This window comes from Charadrius vociferus, unplaced genomic scaffold, assembly GCF_000708025.1.
Source record: "Charadrius vociferus isolate BGI_N301 unplaced genomic scaffold, ASM70802v2 scaffold23, whole genome shotgun sequence".
NCBI classification, from domain to species: domain Eukaryota; kingdom Metazoa; phylum Chordata; class Aves; order Charadriiformes; family Charadriidae; genus Charadrius; species Charadrius vociferus.
In genome coordinates, this window is record NW_009647676.1 from 1,616,482 (window position 1) to 1,622,804 (window position 6,323).

The window sequence follows — 6,323 nt, forward strand, 5'->3', positions numbered from 1 at the left end:
GGAAGGGACCTTGAAGATCATCAACCCCCCCCCCCCCCTGCCATAGGCAGGGACACCTCCCACTAGACCAGGTTGCCCAAGGCCACGTCCAGCCTGGCCTTGAACGCTTCCAGGGATGGGGTCTCAACAACCTCTCTGGGCAACCTGTTCCAGTGCCTTGCAACCCTCAAAGTGAAAAACTTCTTCCTAATGTTTAATCTAAACCTGTCCTCTTCCAGTTTATAGCCATTCCCCCTCGTCCTATCACTACATGTCCTAGTAAAAAGTCACAGCTCTCCTGTAGGCCCCCTTTAGGTATTGGAAGGCTGCAATAAGATCTCCCCGGAGCCTTCTCTTCTCCAGGCTGAGCTCATAGGAGAGGTGCTCCAGCCCTCGGATCATCCTTGTGGCCCTTCTCTGGACACGCCCCAGCAGGTCCATGTCCTTCTTATGTTGGGGACTCCAGAGCTGGATGCAGTACTCCAGGTGAGTACTTGGTTTTCAGTAAATCAGCCAGAATTTGTGAATTATGTAGAGCTAAGGCCACTGTCATTTTCCTTGTTCCCAGGCATGACCTCCCACTCACTGCAGCAGAGTAAGCTCCTGCAGCAGCGTACACTTTAAAGATTGGTTCCTTCCCAGAAGCTTGTACATGAACAATTTCAGACAGGTCCTTCAGCACCTGCAGGACAGTTGTACAGGCTGGGCTGTAGGTTATCATGATGTGACCTGGCAGGCAGACACTTCTGCAGCATCCTAACCCCCCTCGCTGTACTCATTGTGACATTAGCACTGGGATCAGGAGATGGGGCAGGAGCAAGGGAGATTAAAGTGACACGCCCATCAAAGAGACCACGGATCACTTGATGACAGGGCATGACCAGCTCACTTTGTAGGGCTCCTACACAACTTCATGACATAACCTGTCCTGACAGTTGGTTCTAACCCAGATGCACAAGCATGCTACCTTTGGCTTCTTAAATTTGAAACAGTTCTGCTCTGTGATGTGGTGGATGTTGGCCTGGGCCAGCTCTGTTGCTAGGTTAATGGGAAGGTTTCCAGCTGAAAAATGATGAATACGTGCTTCTTGTTCACAAGCTCCTTGATTCCTTTTGCACCTTATGCTGCTCCATTCCGAGCATCTGGCCTGGGGACAGAGCAACTAGCCAAGAAATGAGGGTGCCAAGGATGTCATATCTCAGTGCTGAGGAATGGTGTCCATACACTGTGGGGCATGCTAGGCTATAAGCACCTTCTAAGATGCCTTTACAGAGCTGCAGACATCTCAGGTTGTGTTCAATCCGGTGAGGCTGAGTCCATGCTACTTGAAAGGGCAGAGACAGAGTAGGTACAGAGGTGAATGAGAGCAGAATCGCTGTGTGTACATCAAAATGCAACAGTACTGTTTACAGCAATTGGAAAAAGTGGATGCTACACAATAAAATGTTTCTTTGAACCAAAATAGACAAGGATACTAAAATACACATGGTTTTGGCCCTGCATCTCTGTAGAGGATGTGAAATTGAATAACAAGCCAACTCTTCTCATCTCTATAGATCAATCAATCTCCATGGACATATTAAAAGGTTATATAAACATGCCTATGATTTGATTTTGCTTTATTCAATTACATTCCATTCAATTGCATATTCTATTTTGGAGGAATACAATTTATAACCCCTGTATCTGGTCATGCTGGAGCCTTAAGGCTTCTTTGGAATACTTGAGAGATGAAAGTAACAAAAAGTCCAAGTATTCATATGCTGCCTTAGAAAGATGCAACAGATATAACTTGCTGGAAGAAATTTATCAAGCTCGTGCAGCTTGTTTTATCAGGATACAAACAAAAATGTGCTTCAGTTACATGCTAAAATACAGCTAAAATGACACTCATTAAAATGTTTTTGTTTTCTTACGAGTACAGTGCTACTCAGGACATAGAACTGAATGAAGAGAAACTTGATGCATTTAACTCTAAGTGCATGAAGTTGCACTAAGAATTTAACAATGTGTATGGTCTTTTCCAGTATTTTGGCCGTGCAGTTTATAGATCAGAACGTGTTTTCCCTACTTTTATTGACATTTCAGGCAATGTGCATCATTCAGAGGCGTGCTGCATGGAGTCTAGAGTTCAGTAGTTCCCCTTTGCTTTCAGTGTCATCTTATCTTATATCCTAAATAGTCTGGATTTTTTAAAAAATAATTATTTTTCTCTTCTTTTTTTTTTCATTCATTTTTTTTCCAGAGTATTTCATTCACATTTGTAGTAAGTATTAAAAATAATAATAATTAAAAGAATGTCAGAAGTGCCAGTAAGCAATCACTTCACTACTGGGAGTGGTCGTTACTACAAAGCTGATGATTTGTAGTGGTGCCACACACTGCAGTGGTGAAGAGAAAGGCCTTTTCTGTCCCTTCTGTGTGCAGGGTCTCCCAAGCAGCTCTACAGGCCTGTGTCTCTTTTGCAGGCTACACACAGTAGAAATTTCCATTCCTCTGCTGACTCATACACTGTCATTTAATTCTTCATCAGTTGCTCAAATCCTCTTGTTTTTGACAGATGAGCCCCACATTCCTGTTGAGCTTGGAGGAATATTTGAAGAGTAAAACTAATAATGGAATAGGTAATTGATGGTACTGGTGCTTGGAAATACCTAACAAACCAAACAGGCTTTGATAGCTCATTTTTGCATGTTGAAGGTTTGTTACTTTACATAGTGTAGCTACCTAATTACTTTAATGCAAGCCTCTTTTTACAGACTCCTTTCAAAATTTGGTAGAACAAGTGTGCACTTTGTTGAGACAGCAAATAATTAAAGTTACTGAAAGATGCATGAAGGCAACATTTCTGAAAGTTCTCTGAAAATGTTAATACATCCATTATAAAATACTACCCAGGGAAGTTCATTCTTCTCATGGAGAGTTGTAGTGTCGAATTAAGACACAATTCCCTTCCAATTAGAGTGATTTACACTTTCTGTACAAAATTTGATTTAAATGTTGATTGCAGATGGGCAGTAAGATTGGACAATGAAAACGTGCAATAATCTGCTCTTCCAGGAGCTTGGGAGGAGGGAATAGGACAAGGTGTAATGGCTTCAAACTGGAAAAGGGTAGATTTAGGGTAGATATTAGGAAGAAATTTTTTGCTCTAAGGCTGGTAAGGCACTGGAATAAATTTCCCAGGGAAGTTGTGTAGGCCCCATCCTTGGAAGTGTTCAAGGCCAGGTTGGATGGGGCTTTGAGCAATCTGGTCTAGTGGGAGGTGTCCCTGCCTATGGTATGGGGGTTGGAACTAGATGATCTTTAAGGTCCCTTCCAACTCTAACCATTCTGTAATTCTGTGATTCTATGAACACCCTCATGTAGCTTTCTGCATATGCACGTGGAAAGATGCTTTCACTGAAATTGTTCATATCTCTCTAAACATTAATGTCAGATCACCCACACAATCATTCAAAGGACACGGCCATGAAGCAACACTATGATTTTCAATGCCACACTACTGTTCCACAAGGTTAAGTAACAACGAAAAGTCAAAAAATTGCCACAAAATTGCATGGAAGAAAACACCAAAAACAAGACACAAAAAAGATTGGCATAATGCTCACAGATATTCCAGGAATTGAAAGAGTACCTAAGTTTATTAGATAAACCTTGTCTGGTGAATAATTAACAGGTCAGCTTCAAGGTGAAGCTCAATATAGACTGCTCTTTTGTTTTTGTTGTTGTGATTGAGATGTTTTACTTTTAATGTTTAAAAAAGGGTTATACCAGGTAATCCTGGCAGGATTAGGTGGGAGATTTATTCATTTAATGGGTCATATTGATTTCATTTTTAAATTTAAGCTATGGTTTTGATAAGTATCCATGGTTCATGAGTTGACATATAATTCCATGTTTCATCCATTTTATAGTTAGGAACACTGTCAAATGAACACTGTTGTTAAGGTCACAATATTAGTCAAAGGCTGAAAATGTTCCTTCTGTAAATACATTTTTATAAAGTTGGGGATTATGTACTATTTATTTCATAGGACACTGCCTCTTGGCATGAAGCACAGATACGAACTGAGCTTGTGAGGTTAAAGAGATTATAGAGTGCATTGAGTAGGACTTCCATGTCTGTGACAGAAGTTAAAAAGTGAGTAGTGAATGCAGCAAAGGCTTCCAGGGAGAAAAGAACAGGTCAGTGGTTAAGGCAATTGAATGCTGTCTTGAAAGGTAAATTATAACCTTGCCCCTCAGTTTGTAATTGTGAGTTACATTTATCATAGGTGGCACTAACCCGTTTTTTCAATGTCTGATGAGAACCTGATTTATCAGTGTGCTGAGTACTTAAATCTGGGTCTGAAGTGAATGAAAGCTATAAGTGGGTAAATGAAGTGTGGCACAGTGTTAAATAGTTATAAAAAAATAAAGTCCTAAACTGCTGTCCTATGAGACACCTAAGCTTTGTGGATTATTTTATCTCAGCTCCTTTGGATCTCAGAACTCCCACTTGTTAACTGAAGATAATAGCATGCCTTGGTTTTGTAGCAATGCTGGAAAATAAATGTGCTAGTATTTTAGAAGCACTCTGTCAAAATAACCACGGAAGAAAAAATACTGGCAAAATCTGTAGTTCTGTATTCAGAGCATTACTTGAAGAAAATACAATAGATAAGACATAATGCCAGATCGAGTGGGAGAAACGGTGGAAAACTCACTAAATAAGTACTTTCTACTCCTGTGCAATGCATGAAACAGGGCTCCAGAAAAAAATGGTAAATGACGACGTACACTAAACGATATAGTAAAATAATACACATGCAGCTGTGAAGTAATATAAAGTTTCACAGACCTGGTGTTCCCCAGCTCTGGAGTGTTTTGGCATGGCTCCAAAAAGGATGAATATTCGTGCAGATCACAAGAGAACCACTTACGCGTGCTTTCTTGCCAAAGACAATGGCTAGACCGTGGGCATGTTAAAGCCTAAACAGCTTTCTGACAAAGTAACGGCCTTGACAAAGTTATGAGTAGATTAAAACAGGATATTAAAGCTGGAAGAGAATGGCAGGTACAATAAAGGATAATGTTACTAGCTCCGTCTAGGACACAGTGCTATCACTACAAATGCCCACCCTCACAGCGCAAGAGGAGCCCTTCCTATGGCTCTCCGGGGAGAAGTTTCCCCTCTTTCAGGAATGGACCTGGCAATTCAAAGAGTGCCCAGTGTTGAGGGCATTTATGGCGACAAAAACAAATGGGGTGGTGCAGAAGTTTATTGCCCACAAATAGAACAAGCCTCAAAATGGAAATTCATTATTAAGACAGGAAAAGAGGTGACTGATACAATGAGCTAATAGTTCAGTTATATCTAAGTATCCATAAACAAGGAGCTGCAACAGTGGGTAGTACACTGGGAATGGGGTATCAAAAAATCTGTAAAATTTTCTGCTCTTACAGTGCTTTTTTATATAAAAAGACAAGCACAGGGGGTAACTGGTGTTAGTGCTTGGTACCAACCCAGCTGCAAACTATTTTCTGTGTTAATCTTGAATATTTCACAAAAGGTAAGCCTTCAACTTTTGCTCAGGAAAGACCACCACATTGTCGAGACTCTGACAACAGGTCAATAAAAAGGCTCAGGAAAATACACTCTGTTTATCTGTTACATCTGCTGTATGAGTATTATTTTACAGGCAGTTTCCCTGCACTACACTTTATATCCTTACAAATATGCTAGGAGCCATTATGAACTATGTCCTTATCATTTGAGACAGGACACACTATTCAAGCAGTCACATATGTCACAGTGGCATGGTATCACACACCAGACAGCTGTGTTCTTACCCACAACTCCCACTATGAAAAACAATGATAAAACATTTCCTTGTGGAGTAGGAGCAATTCAAATAGCCAAAATTGTTTGTTACTGTTTGTTACTTTTTTTCTGTTGGCAGTTCTGAAAGGTGAGGAAACACACTGTAGGACAAGTTTTTGCCATGAGATGGGATTATGACAATTTAAAGAGAGTTGTGCGTTTACCTATGGGAAGAACAAACTTATTTGGTGATCCGTCTGGGACTTTGTTCTAACTTTACCAAGACTTTAGATGATCATAGGTTTCACTTATTGCCGTGAGAGTGGAGGACATCCCTTTGACCGCACTTTCTCTGGCCTATGTGCATAGTAATATGCATAATTATAAACGAAATAGAAATCTTTACTGAAACAGGTACCTGCCTCCCCCCTCCCCCCCGGGCAGACAATGACTATCGCAGTAGCAGTTAGTCCCGTCTTGACGTATCCCACAAAAGCGCTCAGAGATGACAACCCGGGCAGAAGGCACCGAGGGGACC